Below are 25035 nucleotides of genomic sequence, written 5' to 3'. Positions count from 1 at the left end.
AAGTGTCTTTAAAGCTGGGAGGTCAGAAAAAGGTCTTTATCAAGCCTGTAGGCTCTGACCAGGAAGTCTGCTTTCTATCCAACAATTCCATAGGAGGATCAGAACAATCCGTTATCTGAGAGGCTGAGAGGGGAGTCTGCCAACAGGGAAAAGCTTTGGCTCCAGTGAAGCCTGCTGAGGCACAGTTTTAGGAACAATTAACTTCCACTCCATCGTCAGCACCAACCTTGATGAGTTGTGAAGTCCCTTTCTCATGCTCAGTGCTCATTAGTAAAGGTCCTTTGCTCACAGCTTCCAGAACACACCCAAAGCAAGCGTTCTTCCATAAACCATTCTACGTCTGTCGATCCAAAGCCAAAGTACATCTTGGCGCTGCCAAGTGCAGGCGGAAGCATTGCAGTCCTGGCTACATGGCCCACTTCCCATTACAAGTGGTTGGTCATGTAGGGATGCTGTTAATGGGTTTGACACATTTCGAGCAGGAGCTCAAACGTAAAAGATCAGGGTTTCCCCTGGATAAATGTGATGGGGGAAAAAGTACAGTCATATATAGCATCTCTAAAGGGAAAACAGTTATCATAATGCAAAGACAGCTGACTCTGATTGGTCATGCAGTTTCACCTGGAATGAGAATGAAATGACAGAAGAGCTTATTAACATGCAGTTAGGATGCTCAGGTGAATAATCACAGAAAATGTATAGTTAGTGAAGTGATAATTGAAGCATGGCTTTTGTAGGTTGTGTTATTGTTTCATATTGTATCACCTTCAAGATATTATGGAAATTGAGTACAAATACTCGATATTTACTCATACTCCTATAGTTTACATAGCAAATGTGTAAGTATGCTTGATATTTCAGGCTCAAGAATGGTTAAAATAGCTTGTAATCAGTCAAGAGCAGGCGGTGGTTTAGATTTAGTGCAGGTGTGTTTTCCTTCAGGGAGAACTGGAATGGGTCTGTGGAATTAAGTGACATTATGTCACTCCAGTGTTTCATACATCTGCTCTTTTAAATGTCCAAGAATTAGACCATTTCCTGAGCGCTGATGATGTCATAGTGACACTACTGCAGGCCTAGTGTGCGTGTATGTGTGTGTGTGTGTGTGTGTGTGTGTGTGTGTGTGTGTGTGTGTGACTGTGTGTGTGTGTGTGTGTGTACATGCGTGCGTGCGTGTGCATGTGCGTGTGTGCGCGTGCATGTGCGTGTGCGCGCGTGCGTGTGTGTGTGTGTGTGTGTGTGCGCGTGCTCGTGCGTGTGCGCACGCGCATGTGTGTGTGGACTAGAGGATATTATAAAACAGTACTCAGGACTGACAGGGGGAGTGTAAGTCATCTCACACAGGAAGTGCCTTGGGCTTGGGCCCTCACGATGACACCGGAGCCCTCCGCCAACTCGTAGCCGTAAGAGAAGGTATGTAAATCACCGGTCCAAGAGTTCACGCTAGCCAGCCATGTTTCCTGGGAAGGCCAGAACTCTGGAAGAGCTTTGGAAATATGATGTTGGCCCATCGAAACCATGTGTTGCTCAACCTCAGCTCTGTCAATAGAGAGAGCACATATTTCAGCATGCGGGTCAGTGATTTCCTCATCACTAGTGGGAGGACTGCAGGTTCGAAAGGCTGAGTTAGCAAAGAGGAGAATTCCGTCTCCCGGAGCCCCGCGAGCCCCGATACTATGACAATGTGACAAAGAAAACTATATTTACAGATGGGCTTTTTCTTCTGCCAGAACAGACTAAGAAGAAGTCTGAGATGGAAAATAGACTTGACCTCTAGCCCATTCTGAACGGGAACCCGTTTTGGTGTTAGCATCATGTTATGCTTTAGCTATTGAAAAATAGCAGATCTACAAGCTCATAGCGCGCCACCGAGTGGCGCGCTACAAGCTTGTAGGTCTGCTATTTTTGAAAAATCGAAGAACGACTGACATTTTTAGAATCTGATCTCAGGTCAGAATGGGTTCATCAGACCAGTGTGTGTCCTAGTGGAAACCTCGTATGAATCTGATCTCAGGTCAGAATGGGCTAGTCAGTGTGGTGCAGTATTCTTACTTTGGAGGCTGCTGTGGGCTTTGATCAAACTACTCCTCTGTGAGGATGGACTTTATAATTGGTGGATTTATATGTTGAATAATAAATCTAAGTGAATTCCATCATTCAGGGAATGCAGTGTTTTAATGTACGGCATTATAAAATAGTGATTATTTATTGTCTTATCTCGTAAATGATTAATATCTCTCATTGCATGGAAAATCAATTAAAACCGGTTTGAACGCAAATTATATCCAAGTCCAAGCCTCTGTCGCACACACTAAAGACATGCACACGCGCACGTGACCAGACGCGCAGCACGCACACACGCACACACGCACGCACGCACGCACGACACACACACACACACACACACACACACACACACACACACACACACACACACACACACACACACACACACACTCATTTACATGTCTTGACAGCCGTGACATGGGTTACTTGATCATTCTCAGTGGTTGTCAGGTTCAACTGTGTTGGTTTCACAGCTTAAGTGAATCCAGGATCACCTGCCACTCAAAAGCCTTCTCATAATTGAGCTCCAAATCTATGGCTGTAAAAAGAGATGTTTTAACCCATTCTGACCTGAGATCAGATTCATACGAGGTTTCCACTGGACACACACTGGTCTGATTAACCCATTCTGACCCGAGATCAGATTCTAAGAATGTCAGTCGTTCTTCGATTTTTCAAAAATAGCAGACCTACAAGCTCGTAGCGCGCCACTCGGTGGCGCGCTACGAGCTTGTAGATCTGCTATTTTTCAATAGCTAAAGCATAACATGATGTTAACACCAGAATGGGTTCCCGTTCAGAATGGGTTAAAGTGATGGTTTGTGCTCAGGTGCACACACATGGGCTTAGCGTACAGAATATGTAAGTTCAATTAGTCAAATAGCTAGATTCTGCATTCTAGCTTCACACATGCATTACATTTAAAACACTGTAAAATTCAAATAACATGAAAGAAAAGTACGTAAGTACTGTATGAACAATAATATATTTGGGAAATAAAGCGTTTGAAAAGTTATGATTTGTTGACAACAATGCAAAAAGGGGGGGGGGGGGGGGGATACAGTATAATAGGCTATTGTTTTTCATGGTTTTTGACAGGCACAAACTGGGCTTTGTTGGGCCACGTGGCACTTGTTACGGGAGTGGTTTTCAAACCTTTTGTGTCCGGCAAGGCACACCAAAGGTCAAGTCCGAATATCAAGGAACTCCTGGTATTAATTTCTGTACAAATAGACGTGCTGTCACTTATTCATGATCATTGTGTCTATACAGCGTACACTAGGTCATTGTGTCTCCATATCATAGTCAGTATCATGGTCAGTGGTCAGGAGGGCTGCTCGAACAAAAAGAACAGACTGCAAAAGAAAGACTGCACACCGTTTTGAAAGCTCCCCAAAAACGTTATTTTCCAAGGCGGGGTCCAAAAAAACCCACGCCGTTTCGGCCTCTGTGGCCTTCGTCAAGTATATGATATACGAAACGTTGTGTTTTTTACTTTTTGACACCGCCTTGGTAAATAAAGTTTCGTGGCAAAAATCGTGGCACTCCATCTTTAATTTCCGGGTTATTCAGTGAGGTGTTGTTGAGGACATTGATCGTTAGCCGTAAGCTCATACCCCTTAGCTCTCGTTACAAACAGTTACATGTGCGCAGTGATGAGATACAAACTCACCAATGCTTAATAATCGTCGGGATGCGCGACAGCTCACCATGGACAGCGCTCGAAGCTTTAGAGATACAAGGCTTTGAAAATCCTGTTATGATGGAGGCTCAATGGAGCTGGATATAAAAAAAATCCCATAGCTGGTGAGGACAGAGGCTCTCCATAGCAACTGGAGCAATGCTAAAAGGTAAATTGACGGTCGCCACTTTCATATATGGAGCATACGGTATTACGGTTGTCTATGAACATAGTATGTAGTTAGCACTTTTAGTACCTTGCCAATAGAGGTCAATAGGGCTACGATTATAATCGTAGATAGCAGAGAAAAAGTGAATACTTTCTGTGCCACCATCCGCGTCCACTTTAAGAGAAGGATTTTGCCCATAGAGTATATTTGTACCTGGTGCAAAATCAGTTAAGAATGAAAATTAATTGTACATTTGTATTCATTAATTTTGAGTATAAAGACATTTCTTTATAATAAGAACCTTGATTGAGCGAGTAGGCCTACCCAGATCAGAACAAGATTTAAGTGTGCATGATGTAAACAGGCAACGAAAATAAAAATCCAGTATGGAATCATGCACATACAGGGGCAGTCAAAAGCTGTCATGACGAGCCGTGTGTGATGCTGACATTACACTCCTGGTATAAATATTGGGGGTCGCAGAAAACTGGGCTGCTGCTGAGGACCTCAGTGGCAGCCCTCCCTCTCTCCCTCCCTCTCTCTCTCTCTCCCTCTCCTCTCACAACAATAAATGTAGAGCAGTCCATAGACCTCCAACCCCATATACAGACAACCAGTCTTTATCCAATGTTTCCAAAGTGCAGTGTGCAGTAGGGTGTGGAAAATACAAGAACGTCCCTTTGTTTTATCATGACCCCCCCGCACACACACACACACACACACACACACACACACACACAACCATAAAAAAACCCACTCCTCCACCCGCTCCCTCCAAGACGTCAGTGAGATGTCCGTAGGACGCGGACTCCGTACAGAACGCCTCCCAGAGAAGACTAGAATACAACTTTACACCTGTTTCTCTTCTTCATCTGTCTTCATTTTTCTGGAGGAGGCAGGATGTTTGCCTTGGCTGCGACCTACAGCATGACTTAATCCCTGGGTGCTATTGTTAAAAATTTCAAGCAAAAAAAAAAAAAAAAAGTGGGGGAGGGAGAAAAAAAAAGGAATAATGAAAACCAAATGTGGCAAGGGACCCCGTTTAGAGTTTCGGGGCCTGCGCTTTAACAATGTTACGTTTCCAGCACGTCGAGGCCAAATAATTCACTTATGTTTCTCTTGTAATATTATGCCAAACATGAGATCTTTACTTTGTCAAATCTGGTAAGTATCAAACCAACTGTATCAATAGGAAAACAGTTTTAATAAGCATTCCCAGGCGACTCAGGCGAGGGCTGAGGAACACCTCTCACCTGGAAGCTATTAAAGCCGACAGGAAATGGAGGCAGAGATCGAGTGCTTCCCAATAATGTGTATCTCCCCGGAGAGCAGAAATATGTAGATTCATCATAAAACATATCTGAGAGGCCGGATTGTAACAGAAGAGAGAAAATCAGCAAAGACAGCTGGGCACCTATAGCCCTCCAAGATAATATCACACAAACATCTGTGTACACGGCACTAGGAGAGCATATCATATCTCATGTCCTACCATCTCTCCTGACAGTCAGAATGTAAACCTGCACTCTCCAGATGGGCCGTCATCATCTTAGCGATATTTGGCCTTATGACTGACGGATTTAAACAGCGTCCCTCAGATTAGCATCCATTACAGTTCAGTTAAGGCAGGCCAGGCAAATCTTCAAGGAGAGAAGACTCTCCTCCCTCCATTGAAATTCCTGGAGCGGCGCTATCATCATCATGATGGTCTCAAAGGCCAAAATCAGTGTTAATAAATCAATCCCCAGCCTGGGCGTGCTCTCCATGGCTCCCTAAGCTGCTTGCTAAACAAATGGATTCAGCATGTTTAATGAGAATGGGGGAGGGGGAGGTAACTAATACCTTTAATGATCTCAACAGACCAAAAAAACACTGGCACCTGCCAAGAGCCGGCACTCCAGTCCGAGTCAGGGAAGCGTTCGGGACATCAGAGGCACGCCGTTCGCGGATGAAGACCTCTGCCATCGTGGCAGATTTACGGCCGAGGCATGGGAGACGGTTCGCTCTGATGGAGCTGCGATGAACCGGGAGTCGACGGCGTGTACAGCACACTGACACAGAGACGCAACAGCAGGTCATAAACATTTCAGCGATCCCGGTAAAGCCCGGCCTTATGAATGTCAGGTGCAGCCTGGAAGCCAGAGGTGATGACATGTGTAGATGATGAGGAATAAGCAGGACATCTGCATCCTCTGCTTTATTCACCGTGTTCAAGGGTTATCCAAACCGTCATCCTTTATAATATACTGTACATATACTGTAGGCAGCCAGCCTTTTTTTTACCACTGGCATTATCTGACGCTGGGCAAGCAATGACTAAAGCATTTTAACTGGTTCATGTAAGAGTTGTTTACTGTATGTACCGGATACATAATTATACTTGTTCACACACTCTACAAAGAAATAATAGCTTAAACTATAACAGGGCCATCAATAACAATTAATATTCATTGCTGAACAATAGAGCTTAAGTTGGCGTCCCACTGTTCATATTAAATTAACTGTTTGGCCTTTTGGCCAAAAGTGTTTGTTTAAAATGATTATGCTCAAGTGGTGACATGCAGGAAGAATGTAGTGTAGGAGTGATTGAGCTGGGACCATTTATTAGCCCGTGTCCGTCTGAGCTTTCTAAGATGTCTCATGAGAACAGACAATTATGTATAGAAGCCACAGCAACCAGTATGGAGGGCACAAATGGATTCTGGGGCAACTGGCATTATGCACTCAAACATGGCCTCCCCATAAAATCTTCCTCTGTGAAAGTAGTTTATTAGATAATAGCCATTGAGACCATGCAAGACTCATTGTTCTGTGATGCTGTGCTTTCCATTACTTGCCACTACTTAGCGGTGAGTGACAACAGGCCATCTCTTCAATCACCAAGTACCATTTACCATTGTATATACATCCACCATGGGGAATAAAGCTCCAAGGCTAGGTCATCACCTGTTATGTATAGTATGGCGTTGTAGTTAGTGCTTGGTACAGGCTCGGTGCCTTAAGTTTAATGCAAAAATCCTGTCTCTGTGTGGATGACCCTACCTTGGTTTGTAAACACTGCAAACTCATTCAATCAGCTACATTTATAGGATAGCTGCCCTACGTACTGTACTGTGTAACGAGGAGAAATGGGGAAATACAAAGCATTTACAAGATATTTGAGGAGATTCAAGTCACACAATTCAAAAAGTACGATATAAATATTTACCAGTGGTGCATCTGAACTCCATCTGTCCACCACTGGCGCTGCCCTTATATATGTCCCTCTGGGAACTGTGAAGATGTAGCAGAGTTCCGGGGCTGACCGAGACTCTTATTAAAACAATGAAGCTCATAATTATCCTGGAATTCCAAAGCAGTGCTATAGTCATAATGAGGCCACACAGGAGCTGGCTTATAAAGAATGAATGTAATAAATAAGCCATTAGATGGGTCGTAAAAAAAGAAGGATATAAAAAAAGGACAACAACAGTGAAATGAGCTCAGACAGGCCTTGTTGCCTCTTGACGAGCACTTTACTGTAGAGAAGTTCCTATTCCATATTTTCAATACCATGTTCATGGTTACATAAAACAGCTCTATGATTAACAATCAGCTCATTCACGCTGCACGGAGGAGAGACTACAGTCAGTGCACAATATGAAAATCTTCTTGTTACATAATCAATATTGCCAATAATTTACATCTGTTTTCTCGTGTGTATCTGTCATTATTTTTGAACTAAAGGGGTGAATACTGATGAGGCGGTAAACTGCCTTTCCCCCAGTTTAAATATTTGTCTTTATACACCGATGAGATTCCATGCCCCCTGCTATTTCTGATTATTATTTATCAACTGCTCTCCGGAAGAGCAAATCGGATACGGCTGACGGCTGTTGGGGCCTGACAACCAGTCAAACCCAACAGTCCATCAAGACTGTGTGGAAATGGGTCTGTTTAATGGCTGCTTTGAAGTAAAAAATAATTATCATATCACTGGAAGTATTAAAGTTTCCCAGAAGGAACCCTACAGTTTTATTAGTTTTACGGCTGCTGTCTTTTTACAGATTTGACCGCCTTCCCGGTGAAAGTAACACAAAAGTTAATGGCTAAAGAAAAAAAGGAAAAAAGTCAAAGGGAAAAGTTGGCTGATTATAGCTATAATTCCTGTGGATACTAATTACCAATGCCTGTAAAATAAGTCAAACTGGTCATCCTAATGAGTCCACCAGAGACCTATTGTTGAACTCCATTAAAAAGATCTACTGTATTTCCTCTCCTTTATATTTGTATTTCCCCACTCCACTGTCAGTGTCATCTTATCATAACCAAACAAACTTCTCTTTAAAGGTCATAACACTGCACTGCTATACCGTATACTAATTAATTAATTGTTTTGTTATTATTAATGGGAATTCTAGCTTGGGATAAAGGGAAAATTGGGGATTATGTAGAGTCTTAATACAAAAATGGAAGAGGGTATATTTGCCCTTAATTAAATGTCTTATTATGTGGTGGGGTGTGAGGATATTGATTGAGTTAGCCCGCTCAGGACTGCATACAATGGAGAGTGTTGAGTTGATATCACAGGAAGTAAGGTTAGGACGTGTTGAAATGACCATTACAACAACAGCACAGGTAGTATCTTCCGCTGTAGTGTGAAAATCCACCTCTTCAGACTCCACCATGGCCCGTAGATCCGACGACCTTACAGGTATATGCAAAGGCTCAATTTATGTAATTTAGATAGCATTTTATATAGACATACTGTAGCACTATATAGTAATAGTATATATGTATAGTTTCATTATATAGATATTCCACTGTTACGTTCTTAGCTTACGCATGAGTCATGATAACTACTTTTTTATGATGCATTGCCATGCTTTTTGTTCTTGCTTATTGTAAATCACTCTGGATTAAGAGCGTCTGCTAAATGCCTAAATTGTAAAATGTAGTAAGGATAGGACGTGTTATTGAGTTGACCATTACAATAGCACAAGTAGTAAGGTTAGAGGATGTTGAATTGTGGCTGTCTGGCTGCTGATTCGTGTTTGTGGTTATATTACTGCACAAACGTTAAAAATGAATAGAAAAAAAAATCAGTATAGAATTAGAAGATTACATTATCAAAACAGACATTTGCCTAGTATGCCTATAAAGACAGACCTGTAGACCATACATTGGGCTGATCAAAATGATCAAAATGACAGCTTTAAGTGTAGTAAATACTATCTTATAAAACTTCATAGCAATTTTTCCCTGGTGATGATAATTGATCTTTTGGCTCTTTTGCCACTTTTGGAAGCAAGACATCTTTAACTGTTTAATTTATAGCAGCATATTCCCTGCATGATGACTGGTGGTCGAAATGTCTTTTTACTTAAAAAGGATTACATGGACACAGCAGTATGAGTACAGGAGAAAAGAACACCAAATGTAAAAAATGAGTATAAATCACAGCTTGTGATGGCTCCTCCCAATTCTATAATTCAATTAAAAAAACCTTTAACCTCGCTATAAAAGGGACCAATAGTGTGGTCTTGTTTGACCACTGCACAGTGCACGGTCTGAAACCAGACTCTAATCGGACTTCTAAAACCCTACCCTATAACCCTTAGTTTCTGACCAGCCCAGTACAGTAGGCTAAAGGACTGGATTATATAAATATATATAATAAACATACAGTACTCTGTGAGGAGAAGCAGATCATCAGGGAAGTTATCTGCTGTTATTTTGGCACCATTTTCCTAATGTTGTTTGCGGCTCTCTCTATGCCATCCATCGACTGAGCACCGTGGGACTCGGGGGGGTGGTAAAACCCTGCAGGGTGGGTTAGAATCTAATAAAACGCACTTGACGTTTTAATTGCATTTTCCTCATCAAGGAGTAATCTGCAAGATGGTTGTGGCATTTCTGTTGAGACCAATAAAGCTGATATTATGATCAGTCATTTCTTTGATAACCCATTCTGACCGGGAACCCGTTTTGGTGTTAGCATCATGTTATGCTTTAGCTATTGAAAAATAGCAGATCTACAAGCTCATAGCGCGCCACCGAGTGGCGCGCTACGAGCTTGTAGGTCTGCTATTTTTGAAAAATCGAAGAACGACTGACATTTTTTTAATCTGATCTCAGGTCAGAATGGGTTCATCAGACCAGCGTGTGTCCAGTGGAAACCTCGTATGAATCTGATCTCAGGTCAGAATGGGATAAACACGCCGACGCCGACTTGATTGTGTGAGGAATATTGACTAAAATGAAGACGTGGCTCTTGTTGCACATCCTTCCATATTGTTTTTTTTTTTTCAGGGCTGGTGTCGTTGCATCACTTTGACACACCCTTGAGCACCTTGTAGTCCTCCATCAATTATTGTCTCTCACGTATCGCTTCTAAGCCAGTTTTCCCCAGGGAAGTCAAACTACCAGATCATTTGGGCGGTTAGCGTGGATATCCTCCTAACCCCTAAGAGCAGAATAATGTATAATACATTAAACACAAAATAAATTAAAAATAAAGGACAACATCCAGTTATTATGTGGATTGTGGTGGTACACAGATTATATTTGAACTTTTGATGCTTTAGGTTTAGGTCCTAAGAAGCGATCCAAAGTTGAAACATAATATACTTTGCTATCTCAAAGAGAGTATAGCCTATTGTCTTTGAGTTTGTCCAACCTCAGCTCACGTTAACAGAAATCCCAACGATGCCACGACATGAGAATGTGGACAGCTGAGATTTGACAGATGTAATGTTCTGTCCCTGCAGTGCGACAGTGCGATAATATGGCCCATAATAGCTTTCAATTAGCAGCCACATAAACATCACACGTTAAACGCAGGCCTGTTCATTCATTACGTTTGCCTGCATAACTAGAGCCTCAGCCACTGAGGTCGGGGTTTGCCGTCAGCGCAGCTTTGTGAGATCAGATGAGAACCTGAGTTAAGGTGAAGGTTGTTAGTTATCGGCAATGCAACGTTGTCTTTGGAGGGAGAAAAAGCAACCGGAATGGAAGCAAGGACACATTTTCGATCACAAACATACTCACGCACAAGCCCACAAGCCCACACACGCACACGCGCAAGCACACGTGCACACGCACGCACACATGCACACAACTGTGCATAGGCATCTGCTTAAAGCTGTCTGTGGATACAGTAAATCAGTTGAGTGTGATTGAAATCCCTTGTATTAACTGGGGGTTGCTGACGGTCCAAACTTTCAGCCTCGTGGTTTTGTCTTCATCAATTTAGTCTGTCTTTATGTCAGTTTCAAACTATTTGCATGGAATTATTCTATTCTGTTTCCTTTGACCCGCACCATTCTTTCAAAGCAAACATGTGAGATGACTGCTTTGTTTAAGAGGATAAATGCATGAGCACTGGCAGTTGCGATCCCTTATGGCTTAAGTGTGGAGAAAGAGGAGTAATTGGAACTAGTCAGCTATAGCTACAAACAATTTCTCTTTTCCCCGAGATTCAAATCTATAGTTTGAATGGCAGAAGGGAAAAAAAAATCCAAGATCTTTCAATTATGCCTTTTCTCTTTTCTCCACATTTAAATTGGAAGTGATCTCCGAGGAAATAGTTATCATTTTAATGACAGTTTCCATTCATTAAAACTCTCATTCTTTCCCCTCTCCCTCTCCTGGGGGGCGCTCTGTGGATTGGAAGTGGATTCTTACAAAGCCCCTGTTCAATTACCTCTGACTTAACCCGCCACCCGCTCTCCTCCTCACTCTCCCTCACTCCTATGGCTCACCCTTCTCAGGGGCCCCGTTCCCTGGTGTGTGGCCCTGCAATGCTGCTCTCGTCTGGCCCAGGTGCCACGTACGTGGAAGAGAAACCCAAACCCAGGCGGTAACATCCCCCGCTTGCAAGAGTGCACCCTAAGACTGGCATACGTCAAGTGTCATGCAGAGTGTCCTGGTGAATGTCACACATGAACAGGAGGTCATGTGCAAAGTGAATGTGACCTGAAATACTGAGGAGCGCTCTTTGGAGAATAAAAACAAAACTCAGATTGGTCAAATGGTTTTGGATTGGATTACCAGAGGTTGCACAGGCCAACACAGCTGGCAGCAAAAAATAGTGAATACAGACCGTACCACTATGATGAAATCATGGCAATTTGGTTGTTCTTTTTGTACTCCTCATTAATACAAGATAAGCAGGAGACTTCAAAGAGAATACAGGATTGCATATCAAACATATAAGGGCAATCTCCATTCATTTGTTTCTTTAAATCTCCTCCAAATATGGTGTTGCGTGCTAATTGCAGACACATATTTTGATCCTCCTGATTTGCATTTTAGGGAAGTCTTGTCAGGGTGTGAAATTAGTAAATAAAAGCCAAGTACCACATTCTTCCTCTCACCTGAGGGCCAACAAAGTAACATCTTTTAAAAGAGGCAGAAGAAAAAAAAACATTTGATTAGGGACTAATCACAAATTTCTCCTAACAACACTTTTAATATTTCAAGCTCCTTAGTCGTATGCAAATAAGGACAGCATTAATCGTATCATGCATTAGGAAGTCAAAGCACACCAAACTGTTTTTCAGGGATCGTCTTTTTTCATTGTGTAATTAGGGCCCAAATGTTAATGAATTATGCTAATTCCCAACAATTAGCATATAATATTGGAGACAATCAACAATTAGCATATGCTGCGTTGAAGACAATCAAAAGCCCCGGCATTCCCATATGGACACTACACCTAATGTATAGAAGCGGGGCCATGCAGTGAGTGAGGGTTATCTGATTACATGCAGAATCAGCATGCTAATTACGCCTGCCTCCCATGCTCTGGCTCTCTCAGCCCTCTGTTCTCGGGGGTGACGGACAAACATCTCACACTGTCACCCTGTTAGGGCCTCGCTGGAATACTCAACACAAAGAAGAGGCTATAGCCAAATGACAGGCAAGCAATCATCACGAAGGAATAAGAGACACGTGTGTTATTGTAATTCCCCGTCATGTCAGGCCTTTTTTTTCCCCTCCAGAGAGGTCGAGGTCATAAACTTGCAAGATAATGACTATTAGTCACTGGCTATCTCGCCAATCACCATGTGTTAAGTATGTACTGTATATCGTCATCATCGCTATGTCATTATCCAAACAACAGCCTCAAACTGTGAACAAGCATTCACTCAAGGACCACTTATTTAAGCATACAGAATACATGTACAGGTATAATAAATGTTCAAAAGCACACTCAAAACCCACCTTTTCAAACTGGCTTTCCCTACATAACCCCCCCCCCCCCCACACACACACCCCCTTCTTGTTTGTCCCTCTTTTGATTTTGATTTCTAGTTTTAACCTTTTTAAACCTTTTTAAATAGTTTTCTAATAAATATGTCTGTACCTCTTTCTGTAAAGCGACTTTGGGTACCCAGAAAAGCGCTATATAAAATTGTATATATTATTATTATTATTATTATTATAATGATCTGAAACTGGTTGGTTCAATATTCGCCAAATTTTAAAACGAATCATTATTTAGAGGAGGGCAAAAATAGCGTATAGGCTGGAAGTGATTTTCCAGAACAGAGAGAGTGAGCTCTCAACGTGGAAAATGCATTTGGGAGTGGTATATATCAGATTTTCATAGGATTCATGTTGAATAGGTATACAGTAGTTGCCCAATAATATCAATTAGTATTTTGATAATTTACCCTCGTTACCCCAGCCTACATCTAGTTTAGGAGTGTCCTCTGGAGTCTAATGGTTGCTGGCCTTTCATTCACACGTATCAATCACCATTAAACAAATGTTTGGTCATTTTCTTTTGTTTTTTTAGGCCACCACAATGCTTTTCCAATGGGAGTCACATGGTTTGACCAAACATTTGTGTTTGATTGCTGATTGCTGGTGGTGTTTCCCCCTGCATCAAACTAAAATGTGACTCCCATTGGAAAAGCATTGTGGTGGCCTAAAAAAAACAAAAAAACTACCCAAACATTTGTTTGATTGGTGTTTGATACGTGTGAATGCAGCGGTCTTGGACTCCATTAGACTATGTGTTTCCAGGTTCCCTGCAGGGTACCAAGAATCCAAGATGCAACGCTAGACCTCAACAGGCCCCAAATGTGATCGTTAGGAATGAGCGTAAACGTGAGTTACATTAATATTAGACTGGGATCAATTTGCTTTGCATAATATCACCCGATCTAGTGTGTGTACTACGGATGCAGTAGGTGAACAGTAGAAATGAACAGTAAATTAGCCTTTCCACCGGCGATGTGGACATAGGCCTACATATGTATACTTTAGCTCATAATTACATTATTAGATACATAATTAGATGATAGTTTGGGTAGTTGTCGAGTAGAAGATTGTATATCTAACTCATGTTTAGTGTTTTTGAGTGTTTTAATGACTTCATTATAAGAACATAAATATAAACTAATTTGCTGTTCTTTACTGTGCTAGAGTAAACCAAGACATTATGTTACTAATTACAATTGCAATGGTAATCAATAAACCATAAGAAAAAGTATTTGGTTCATGCATATATTCATTGTTCATTATTTTGATTATTGTATTTCTAAACTTTTTCCTGTTGATTTTGCATAAGTTTATATGGTATGATGTATGTGTTATGATGTAAGTTGTTACAGTATGGGTACATTGCCTTAATGTAAAGTTTGTATGGACACCAGGAAGAATAGGGATCTTATCCCATTCTGACCTGAGATCAGATTCATACGAGGTTTCCACTGGACACACACTGGTCTGATTAACCCTATTCTGACCTGAGATCAGATCCTAAAAATGTCAGTCGTTCTTCGATTTTTCAAAAATAGCAGACCTACAAGCTCGTAGCGCGCCACTCGGTGGCGCGCTATGAGCTTGTAGATCTGCTATTTTTCAATAGCTAAAGCATAACATGATGCTAACAGCAAAATGGGTTCCCGTTCAGAATGGGTTAATGAATAAATAGACAAACACCTTCAACCCGCCACTGCATGTTCTCTGGCCTGCCTCGGACCACTAGCCATGGCTTTGCAAGCGGGAGTGGCATCACAGGGGCCACGGGTTCGAGCACAGCAGGGCCCTAGATATCCATTTGGAACTCATTAAATATCTCCGACGGACGCAGGGCCCCGGTTTCCACATCCTCCAGGGTCCCCGCACTGTCTAAGCTCATTTACAGAGTGTCCTTTCCCACTGACAGCACTCTAATTCGCATTTGAATTTAGGTCACATTGATCTGGGCCCTCGTCCAAAGCCAACTCCCAGAGGAACATGCTGGCCCAGCCAGGCAGCCTGGTGGTGTTTGCTGCTCTCCTCCTCCTCCTCCTCCTCCCCGTGGCTCTGTCCACCCCGTCACTCCATGGTCAAGAGTATAGAAAGGGTTTGGCAGAGACAGCCTGCAGCGCCACAGGTATGACATGTGAGATGATGGCGTTGCTGCATGGTGGGCAGTGGTGGACCGTAACAAAGTACATTGGAAACTGTACTTAAGTCAATATTTTGAGTATCCGTAATGTAGTTCGTGTCTTCTGAATGAACCACGTATTTCAAGATCTACGAGCTGTGATGATTCAGTGATTCATGAACGTACCTGGCTGTCGTGATTGTGAACAGAGCGCTCTGTGCAGTCTGGACACAATCGCCACTTCTGACTTCCTTCACATTATTAGCCTACACGTGCACCAGAGCTGTTGGAAGGCGGGGCACGTGTGTGCCTATTGTTTGTGCCAGAGCCACAGAGTAAGACAGAGTTACGACAACTCCGTTCACTTTCATGGGGCCAGTCCAATGGTGGCTCTTCTACATAGACCTGTATTGGCGAATAGGGACACCGGAAGTTTACGGAATACATTGGAGTCTATGGGCTCACGCGGGTACATGAACCACGTGACCGGGCTGTTTTCTGCCCCTCAATGTCTCTGTCTATACTCTATAGCCCTAGATCTTGCGCCACCCCTTACCCCTAAACTTATTTGTAATTGTTTACTATTTAAAAATAGTACAAATAGCCGATCTACAAGCTAACAACGTGTGTGTGTGTGTGTGTGTGATGTAGATTGGCTAGTTGAACTATTTTTAAATGTTTTAAAATAGTAAAAAGCAAATAAGTTTAGGGATAAGGGGTAAGGGGTGGCACAAGATGGAGCCCTCAGGCTCTGGTCTGTGCCATATGGTGTGTGCTAGCAGCAGCCACCACCAGGCTCCGCCAAACTTTGATCAACTCAACTGCTATTGCATCTCTGTATGTATTTATAATACCATTTTACCGACGGAACGAGTGGGCGGCCGTTTGTGTGCCCCAAATGCCTCTGGGCCCCAACGCAGTTGCGTTGTCTGCGTCACGGTAGTGACGCCCCTGGGCACACCAGTGTGCATTGGCACACCATTTGGGAACCACTTTAGATTAGTTGGACCACTTCAGGCACCCCCTGGTGGACTAATTTGCAGTCAAGAGTGACTTACAGACACACAGTACAGACAGACAGACAGACAGCCTCATTGCAGTGGCCACTTTAAAGATACATGATGTATTATAGAGGTAATATTACAGTATGTGGGTAACCTTCATCTTAACCCATTCTGAACGGGAACCCGTTTTGGTGTTAGCATCATGCTATGCTTTAGCTATTGAAAAATAGCAGATCTACAAGCTCATAGCGCGCCACCGAGTGGCGCGCTACGAGCTTGTAGGTCTGCTATTTTTTGAAAAATCGAAGAACGACTGACATTTTTTAGAATCTGATCTCAGGTCAGAATGGGTTCATCAGACCAGTGTGTGTCCGGTGGAAACCTCGTATGAATCTGATCTCAGGTCAGAATGGGTTAAAGGACCACACTGATGTCATTGACTATTCATGTTTGTCCATTAATGGCTCCATGTTTAGATTTTTCGCAGAGATATGTTTACATTTTCTCTAAGGTCATTAATGCACTGGCGAACTTACACCTGAATAATTTAGTAAATGTTGGCTAAACAGCATTAATAAGTCATGTACATTTGTTCATAAATCAATCTTTTCTCCACTGACTCATTTGTTCTAAACATTTAAAATCAATGCATGAACAATGCAATGATAATGAAATAATACCGAGCTGAAATGAATAGAGTACAGTAGTACAATGTCATCTTTGAAAATCAAAACACATTGGAAAGTAAGAGGCAGTTATACTGTAGGCTACCGTGGATCATAATGGGCTAAACATTCCCGTTTAAGCTATTAAATATTAGCTACAGTATGTGTCATATTTCCAAAATGTTCATTTTTCAGGAAATACAAAAATACTAAATTTTCAGGAAAATTAAGAAAACCTTATATTTGGAAAACAAAACAAGAGAGGCCAAATTAAATATATTGTCAAAATAATAATTAAAGTAGCTGTCCATCCGTTAATCCAGCATGTACAAATGTCAAATTATCTTTTAAGTTTTAAGCTTCAAAATGAAAATAAACAAAACCAAACAAAACACATTATTTCAAACAAACTCATTTCAAACAAACTCACCAATTCCAGTTCAATCAGTTCAGCTCATCAGTTCAGTTCATCAGCTCAGTTCAGTATTGTATTTGGAGTCTAAAATCAATCATCAGGGTCAGTGTTAATATCATGTATTGTGAGGAAGAGTAAAAATGGTAAAATGTTTGCAGAAGATTGGGGATACACAGACCTGCCACAGCCAGTGATGTGCACCTCACTGACTGAGACAAAATGGCTGTGCTTTATACTAGGGTGTGGTGATGACTAGGGTGTGGTGATGATTGCTGATTGAAACTGGTGTGAGTGAGTGAGTGAGTGAGTGATGAGCTGTGAACTGATGCAGTACCTGTGACCAGATACAAATACAGACATACAATAAACCTGGGTTTATTACAAGTGACTCATCAAAGTTGGTGACGTTGTGTTATATATTGTCAATTACTTTCATGAGAGGGAGAGAGGTGGTGGAGTTAGTTGCTTTAGCGCTGACATTTTGAAGGTCCAATGGAGTTAAGAGGATTTGTCCAAAGCGTGTTTTACTACTCTCCATTGGTTCAATATTTCCAAAACAACACACAGACCTAAAGGGTGCGTACGTATAAGTAAGAAAGCAGAACTTGTATGAAAGAACGGAAATCGAAATTCTCACAGTAGTGGTCCTTAAAAGGTGCAACCCTTGTAAATGGCACTGCCTGTTTTGACAACAAGGCCTCGATCGTCACCTACTTGCAGTGGACATTTTTCAGTTCTTCCAGTTGTGCCTCTTGCCTATTTTTATCAAGCACCTGCTCTCTCTAACACAGGCTGTATGTGCGCACTCCCTCTTTGCCTGTATAATGTTGTCGTCAGCAGACATTCTTCTACCTCATAGAATTACAGTATGTCCCGGTCAAGTCACAATGATATTTTCCCCTGGCGTGTGTTATTATCAACGGTGCTTATATATACATTGATGCATATCAGAGGCGAAAGCAATAGGTACCGTATACTGTAGCCCTACTGTACCTATACCACCCAGTTCTATAGTTATATTATTGATCATTTTATCGGTGACTTAATTGTGATATCAAAATACACTTTCTAACACATCATCCTCATATATACGCATCCTTTGACGAATGCCTGGTATCATTACCTGCAGCTGCTCCGAATCTAGAGGCACAGGAGTGCTTTGATAGAGGCTCTAATAAATAACCCTTAGGAGACAGATAAATAACTCTAGTGTCTCGTGGAGTGTCTCGTGCAGGTTCTGAGTTCCTCTCTGAAGTGGCCACGCTGAAGACGATGCAGAAAGGGATGAAAACTACAGTTTTTTCTTTCTTTCCAGCCACCCACCTCCCCCCTCCCCCCTTCCCCATTAAAAAGCATCTCGTATTAATTTTCGCAACAGATTGCGGTATGGAATTAACCCATTCTGACCTGAGATCAGATTCATACGAGGTTTCCACTGGACACACACTGGTCTGATGAACCCATTCTGACCTGAGATCAGATTCTAAAAATGTCAGTCGCTCTCGATTTTTCAAAAATAGCAGACCTACAAGCTCGTGGCGCGCCACTCGGTGGCGCGCTATGAGCTTGTAGATCTGCTATTTTTCAATAGCTAAAGCATAACATGATGCTAACACCAAAATGGGTTCCCGTTCAGAATGGGTTAATGCATTTTTCAGACACGCCGACCCCACCAGCAGGCTCGCCTCACATCTCTCAAGAACTCAATTACTCTCCAAACATTTAAAATAAATAAATTAAAGGTGTCCCGTACCCAGCAGCTGCATCATTACAAGTGCTCCTGGGAGACCAAATTAAGCCACAGAATGTATATCTAATATACAACCCCCACTAATGATACGTGTTAAAAGAGACCAGGATGTAGGCACTGCTTAAAAATTACACGGGTCATTACAGCAAATTGAGACCGAGATTTATCTCCTGCCAACAAAACACATAATTTGTTTTACCTGGTAATCATAGAGTGCATGTAATTAAATGTGAAAACAAAAAAAGTGCAAGTGTTCTTTATGTGGCAGTTATGGGGGTAAATCACCAGAGCATTGCACCCAGGCACGGCGCTCTGCATTATTATCCCATTCTGACCTGAGATCAGATTCTATACGAGGTTTCCACTGGACAACACACTGGTCTGATGAACCCATTCTGACCTGAGATCAGATTCTAAAAATGTCAAGTCGTTCTTTGATTTTTCAAAAAAAGCTCGTAGCGCGCCACTCGGTGGCGCGCTATGAGCTTGTAGATCTGCTATTTTTCAATAGCTAAAGCATGACATGATGCTAAACACCAAAATGGGTTCCCGGTCAGAATGGGTTATACTTGTATCTGTGATCTATGCTGGTTACAGTAGTGTACAGTATATAGCTCTGTGCACTGCTACTGTAGCATCATTCCATGGAATATATTCCATGGAATGTACAGAATGCCTCAGTAATGTCTTTGTATATATACCTGTTTATATACAGTTGATTGTAGTATATATATATACGGTATATACACACATGTATTATCATCAACAAAGTATGTAGAGTATACCGTGATTACAAACAGAGAAAATATACATGTAGGTTTAGACCGTGATTAGGTGGGATGTTTTCAAAATGAAGATTGATAAGAAAATTACTGTTAATAGGCTGCAAAGCACGGTATAATGATGTTTCTCATCAAGTGACGAAACTCCTCCGATTATTTGCTCTCGGATTCCTCTGCCAAACATCCGAAGAGTGATGAATACAGCTATGATGGCAGAGGAGAAGGTGGAAGAGTTCCCGAAAAGTTAAAGAGCTTAATTACATTGACATAATGCACTTGCAATTCCTCCACCATCGTGGTATATCCATCGGACGGCGAACATCTGCATTTTAATCGATTTCTTTTCTCTCTCCCTCTCTCTCTCACCCCTTGTCTTTCAAGATCATTAACTTTATTGGATTGGACATTCCTGTTGCAAAAACAATTCAGCATAATCATTTGCAATGCAACTCCCCAGCGCACATGCAAATCCTCCTCCCTTCGCCTCCCCGGCCGAGCAATTACTAAAGGAGCACAGATGCAGCCAGTCCTCCATCGGAATAAAGTAGGGGCTGCAAATAATGTGATTACTCAGTCATTACATATTGGAGTGCATTCATTATGGGCACGGCCAGATCCTGGGCATTGTTGACAATGCCTTGGTAATGCCCAGGATGTAACAGGATGTCAAGAACGTAATGCCCATAATCTCATCTCGCCAGTCCAAGACTCCCCCGAAACTCACAGAGGAGTTCCAAATGAATACCGTTCATTTGTTACGCGAGCTGAATGTTAACGCGTACAACTTGACAATGATGCTTCCCTCAGACAAATAAGAGTCACATTATCACTATGTGCTGTAACACAGGTGCTAGGTGGCAACACTATAGATCAGATGTTTATCCCATTCATGACGGGAAGGGAACCCCTTTTGCATTGTGTTATACTTTAGCTATTGGAAATGAGCAGATCTACAAGCTCGTAGTGCGGCACCAAGTTTACATTTTCACAGTGTGACCACCTTTGTTGTTCTCATTCCTCATGTCATATTACATACATAAAAAGATTAGCATATTTAGAAATAAATAAATAAATAAAATAACGTTAAAAGTGAAAATGTATTAGTCCAGAGAATCTTCTCTTTATATCTAGGCACATTTTCATGCTTTGAAGATTACATACACTAGTATTATTCCTTGCAATTATTGTGTAAGACATTTATTATTTGAGAATTAACATTGAGTTGATTTAATAGCTGCATTGAACAGAATAGTGCTTGCAGACCTTTTTAATTCAGCATAGTGTCTTAATACTGTGCATTGCAGAACATGTCAATATTTTCATGTTCCATGTGTAACTGCTAACAACCCAAATGCCTGAGAGCAAGGGGGCACATATCGTACTGTTTGAGCAGTAACAATCTGTAAATTCTAATAGCTATATGCAATAAATTAAAGACCAGTTTAATTTAGCAATTTGGTGCAATATGTTAATGTCAGAAGAAAGTAGGATTCATCTCTTAATGCATTCAATGAAATGACATGAAATAACTATATATTTGAAAGTGTAATTTTTTTTTTAACACACATTATTATTATTTCAATCCTTGTAATTGAAACTGCAACCCAGGCAAAGTTGTATTAAATTAGATTGTGGCAAAATTGCACCTTTGGTTTGCCAAGGCTGACTGAGTCCTTGCATCAAATGAATTTAATTATTCCTCTTTCCCATATATTATTAACCCATTCTGACCGGGAACCCGTTTTGGTGTTAGCATCATGTTATGCTTTAGCTATTGAAAAATAGCAGATCTACAAGCTCATAGCGCGCCACCGAGTGGCGCGCTACGAGCTTGTAGGTCTGCTATTTTTGAAAAATCGAAGAGCGACTGACATTTTTAGAATCTGATCTCAGGTCAGAATGGGTTATAATCAGACCAGTGTGTGTCCAGTGGAAAACCTCGTATGAATCTGATCTCAGGTCAGAATGGGTTAATCATCTATATTGATTTCTGAACTCCCAGACTGCTTGTGGATATGCAAATGTGGCCACGGCAATATCTGGATAGGCTCATTTGCATGGAAGCCCATTATTATTTTATAAGTAAATTTTAATGTGGACTCAATTAACCCATTCTGACCGGGAACCCCTTTTGGTGTTAGCATCATGCTATGCTTTAGCTATTGAAAAATAGCAGATCTACAAGCTCATAGCGCGCCACCGAGTGGCGCGCTATGAGCTTGTAGGTCTGCTATTTTTTGAAAAGTCGAAGAACGACTGACATTTTTATAGAATCTGATCTCAGGTCAGAATGGGTTAATCAGACCAGTAGTGTGTGTTCAGTGGAAACCTCGTATGAATCTGATCTCAGGTCAGAATGGGTTAAAACTCAGCGAGTGGAACAGCTAAATTGGCCCAAGGTATGGGTTTGTAAGATTCATATGCAGAGCTGGGATATATCAATTAGTAAAGATCAAACTTTGGCTTCTCTGGAGGGGAGAGAAAATGCTGGAATTCAATCAGAATGACTCAGACTACTTTGAATGGATGGCGCTATCTTTGGTGGTTTGCCTTTTTTTTTTTTGGAAATAGTCCAGGTTGTAATCATATCTGCCAAATGGAATTACAACCCATTAAATTCCATCTCTTTGCCTCTCTGAAACAAAGGAAAAGCAGGTCACTTCGATATTTTATGACCTTTTATATGACCTTCCTGCTCCGATGATGCTTTCATAGCAGAATTGGTAATAGTCCAATAGTTGTTTTAGAGATGTCTCAATGTACAGTATATGATGGACATCATATTGATACAGTATATGATGGACACACAGACCATTTGCAGGTCATTGTTATGGGACGTAGCATGGCAAGTATGTTTGCCATAGTTTTGGACAAATAAAGTGTCATTTTTGATTAAACTGTATGTGTTGAAATTGGAAGTGTACTTTATGCACGTACGTAGCAGCCAGTGTTGCCAGATTGTGCAAGAGAAACAGGCACGCACGCACATGCACACGCACGCACGCACGCACGTTCGCGCACACACACACACACACACACACACACACACACACACACACACACACACACACACACACACACACACACACACACACACACACACACACACACACACACACACACACACAGCCAATCTACAAGCTCACAGTGCTTTGTTGAAAAATATGTGAAATGTAAAACATTTTAAACACAAACATCTTCTATGTGAGTCCTTGGCACAAAGTATTTTCAGATGGGGGTCTACGGACAAATAGGCCCACATATTCTTTTGGATATTTCAACTACAAGTTTAACCCATTCTGAACGGGAACTCATTTTGGTGTTGGCATTATGTTATGCTTTAGCGATTGAAAAATAGCAGATCTACAAGCTCATAGCGCGCCACCGAGTGGCGCGCTATGAGCTTGTAGGTCTGCTATTTTTGAAAAATCGAAGAACGACTGACATTTTTTTAAATCTGATCTCAGGTCAGAATGGGTTAATCAGACCAGTGTGTGTCCAGTGGAAACCTCGTATGAATCTGATCTCAGGTCAGAATGGGTTAAACAACATCAGCTAAAGCAAGCCAATCAACTACACTTTTTTAGAACCCCCCCCCCCCAAAAAAAGAAAAACAACAATAAAAACGTGACCCACAAAAACTACCACTATTTACAAGCCCTTGTTTTTCTTTAAAGTTGATTATAATGGCCTGGGCTGGCCTAGCGGTCCAGGCACCTTCCAGCATGACAGTGTGTCGCGGGTTCGTCCAGACGAACTTTACTGTGTGTCTTCCCCCCCCAACTCTCTCCCCGTTTCCGGTCTACCTACGTACTGTAAATCTATCAATAAAGGCAAAAAAGCCCCCAAAAATATCTCAATGCGGATTATAATAAGCGGACTTGGCAACACTGGTCAGCAGTGTGTGAGTGTATGATTGAGTATGTGAGTGTATGATTGGTGAGCTGAGCTCATGTGCTTGGTAGTGTACAACTACTCCTATGATGTGACCCCGCGACCCCGTTTTCCAAAAAGTAAAGGTATCAGAACCAAGATACAGTTGATAAACTTAACACGGGAAACGTACATTTTTAAGTCGGGGTGAAAGAAGTGCTTAACCCATTCTGAACGGGAACCCATTTCGGTGTTAGCATCATGTCATGCTTTAGCTATTGAAAAATAGCAGATCTACAAGCTCATAGCGCGCCACCGAGTGGCGCGCTACGAGCTTGTAGGTCTGCTATTTTTTTTTAAATCGAAGAACGACTGACATTTTTTTAATCTGATCTCAGGTCAGAATGGGTTAATCAGACCCAGTGTGTGTCCAGTGGAAACCTCGTATGAATCTGATCTCAGGTCAGAATGGGTTAATGTAGTCCAGTCAACCCCTGTCCATGCAGTACTTACTTACTGTACGCCTGACACCCTTTCCAGGGTCTAGGCCGTCGACAAGCTGGGTCCTCCAGAGTTCTGGGTCACTGGCGTTCGTCTCTATCTGAGACCAGGTGCCTCCCAGCCTCTTGGCGTCTGCCTGGAGATCCCTCCGCCACGTGTTTTGTCCATGCCGTATACTGTTTCCCTAAGATTGCATTGGGAAAACATGGTAAACAACCGCTCCAAACTAGTAAAAATGTTTTTGATTGTGTTCTGGGTTATTGGACAATTAAGCTGCTTTACATGTAAGAAGAGTACATTCATCTGTAAATTATTAAACACATTTTCTTCTTTACTGTTATCGTCACTCAAGAGTCTTGAGTGGGAACCGGAATCGATAAGCAGAACCGGAACAATAACCCCAACCCTACTCAAGACACAGTACGCAAAAAGGTTGTCATAAAGAACTATGAAAGCACCGTCCAAAGCAATAATGTTTATCTTGTACCTTAACCTAACGTATAATAAACTTACGAATATATTCCACAACAAAATGTCCAGTGTTTATTTGACTTATAGGAGGCGTGAAAAAAAAGTGGACCCACATGACTCGAAACTTGAGAAACTTGAAAGGACACTGTGATCGGAGCCAGCAGCCGCTCATGCTTTCATGTTAATCAGAAGCCTTTCTATGTGGCTATCTGTTGGAGCAGTGCACAGGCGCCGCCGAGGGCTGGGTAGACCCGCGGAACACACAGTGAGATCAGGCAGCAGAGCTCTCCTC

Source organism: Protomyctophum bolini (genome assembly GCF_963924005.1).
Source record: "Protomyctophum bolini genome assembly, chromosome: 10".
Classification (NCBI taxonomy): domain Eukaryota; kingdom Metazoa; phylum Chordata; class Actinopteri; order Myctophiformes; family Myctophidae; genus Protomyctophum; species Protomyctophum bolini.
Note: the sequence above shows the minus strand (reverse complement) of the source record.